The 2,763-nt window shown below is 40.5% G+C and overlaps 1 pseudogene; it reads left to right on the top strand.

Moving 5' to 3' along the window:
• The first annotated feature begins 760 nt into the window (after positions 1 to 760).
• Positions 761 to 2,255, top strand: LOC109440112 (E3 ubiquitin-protein ligase XIAP pseudogene; annotated as a pseudogene).
• Positions 2,256 to 2,763: the final 508 nt, after the last annotated feature.

Here is a 2,763-nt window from a genome sequence, read left to right on the forward strand (position 1 = left end):
CTCCTGGGTGTTGCTTAGATTCTTAAATATCTCCTTCCACAACCCTCCTCATGGTTTGCTTCCACAGTCCCCATTGCTCAGTGCTGCCGTTCCCTCCCACAGAACAACAATCTTTCATTGAGGATAACAGAATTCTGGCCCAACGTCATCTTCTTCTCAGGTTTCTCTTGGATCTTAGCAGTCTGTCTGTCCAGTCTAGCTCCTACAACTTCTCAAGTGGGAAAGCTGAACATTGGTCTCAGGTCAGGAGATGGGGAGGAAGTGGTGGATGCTTTACCTCCATTCAAGGTGTCTAAAGTCAAACAAACACATCTCACTATCAATCTTAAATACTCACCATGTTTAGATATGATTTCAAAACGCACTTCAAGTTGAGCTGAATCAAGCCCAGTTCTGTGTAGACTCACGTCCAGTTCAAGGTGAAGGTTATACTTTCATATCCTTTCTGTCCCAAATCTCAGCTCGTCGTCTCTTGATACCAGTTGTTCAAATGCCTTGAGGCATTTCTTCAAGAAGACCTCCACAGGGAAAACTGTAAAATTTTATTAAGAGATATAAAACACCCCTTGGGCTCCACGTTGCAGGGGAAGGCCACCCCCGCCTGGCGCGGGTGCCCACCAGGGCTCCAGGCCCAGGTTCCTGGGACTGACAATGGAAGGCGTGAGCGGGTGGGCACCAACTTGAACCCCATAACCACTAAGGTAAAGAAAGAAGTCATTGGGGGCCATATCAGGTGGACAAACCCTATTTTCAAGAGAAGATGACTTTTAACAGTTTTGAAGGATCTAAAACTTGTGTACCTGCAGACATCGATAAGGATGAAGACTTTGTAGAAGAGTGTAATAGATGAAAAACTTTTGCTAATTTTCTAAGTAGTAGTCCTGTTTCAGCATTAACACTCGCACGAGCTGGTTTTCTATATACTGGTGAAGGGAGACACCGTGCGGTGCTTTAGTTGTCACGCAGCAGTAGATAGATGGCAACATGGAGACTCAGCAGTTGCAAGACACAGGAAAGTATCCCCAAATTGCAGATTGATCAGTGGCTTTTATTTTGAAAACAGTGCTGCGCAACCTACAAATCCTGGTGTCCAAAATGGTCAGTACAGAGCTGGAAATGATCTGGGAAACAGAAATCATTTTGTTTTAGACAGGCCATCTGAGACTCATGCAGACTATCTTTTGAGAACTGGACAGGTTGTAGATATGTCAGACACAATATACCCAAGGAACCCTGCCATGCGTAGTGAAGAAGCTGGATTAAAGTCATTTCAGAACTGGCCAGAATATGCCCACTTAACCCCAAGAGAGTTAGTTAGTGCTGGGCTCTACTACACAGGTGTTGATGAGGAAGTGCAGTGCTTTTGTTGTGGTGGAAAACTGAAACATTGGGAACCTTGTGATCGTGCATGGTCAGAACACAGGCGACACTTTCCTAATTACTTCTTTGTTTCGGGCCGGAATATTAATATTCAAAGTGAATCTTATGAGTCATGAGCTCTGGTAGGAATTTCCCAAATTCAACTAATCCTCCAAGAAATCCAGCCATGGCAGATTATGAAGCACGGAGCATTACTTTTGGGACGTGGACATACTCAGTTAACAAGGAGCAGCTAGCAAGAGCTGAATTTTATGCTTTAGGCAAAGGTGATAAAGTAAAGTGCTTTTCCTGTGGAGCAGGGCTAACTGATTGGAAGCCCAGTGAAGACCCTTGGGAACAACATGCTAAGTGGTATCCAGGGTGTAAGTATCTGTTAGAAGAGAAGGGACAGGAGTATATAAACAATAGTCATTTAACCCATTCACTTGAGGAGTCTATGGGAAGAACTGTTGAAAAAAACACCACTAACTAAAATAATTGATGATAACATCTTTGAAAATCCTATGGTACATGAAGCTGTACGAATGGGGTTCAGATTCAGGGACATTAAGAAAATAATGATGGAAAGAATTCAGAAATCTGGGAGCAACTATAAATCAGTCGAGGTTCTGGTTGCAGATCTAATGAATGCTCAGAAAGACAATATACAAGATGAATCGAGTCAGACTTCATTGCAGAAAGCGATGAGTACTGAAGAGCAACTAAGGCTCCTGCAAGAGGAGAAGCTTTGCAAAATCTATATGGATAGAAATATTGCTGCTGTGTTTATTCCTTGTGGACATCTGGTCACTTGTAAACAATGTGCTGAAACAGTTGATAAATGTCCCATGTGCTACACAGTCATTACTTTCAAGCAAAAAATTTTCATGTCTTAATCTAACTCTATAGTACGCGTGTTATGTTCTTATAAACCTGATTGAATGTGTGATGTGAACCATCTTTAAGTAATCAGCATTGAATTCCATTAATGTCTGCTACCAAATAGAAAAAAAATGTAAACTGCAGTGTTATAGTTGGCAATCTAAAATTTGAATTTCTGGATTTCTCGGGATATTAGTTGTATTATCTATCCTTTTTTTTAATGTTATTTAATTGAAACCCTAGACTAAGAAGTATCATACTGTAATTGATCACATTGTATATTTGTAGTACACTGACTTAGCTTTTAAGTGTAGGTGAACTAATCAACTGAATTTTTCATTCTTTTCAGATAGGCTTAACAAAAGGAGCATTCTGTATAAATGTGGAGATTAATCTCCTTAATCACATAACTTGTGTGAAAAAGGAATGAACAGTCCCACACTGGTGGCAAGATAGAGATTATTTTTAGATATTTGTATTTTCGGATTCTGTCCATTTTCTTTTAAAATTATACACACATAC

This window comes from Rhinolophus sinicus, chromosome 1 (genome assembly GCF_057876585.1).
Source record: "Rhinolophus sinicus isolate RSI-liver-muscle chromosome 1, RSI-T2T, whole genome shotgun sequence".
In the NCBI taxonomy this organism is placed as follows: Eukaryota; Metazoa; Chordata; class Mammalia; order Chiroptera; family Rhinolophidae; genus Rhinolophus; species Rhinolophus sinicus.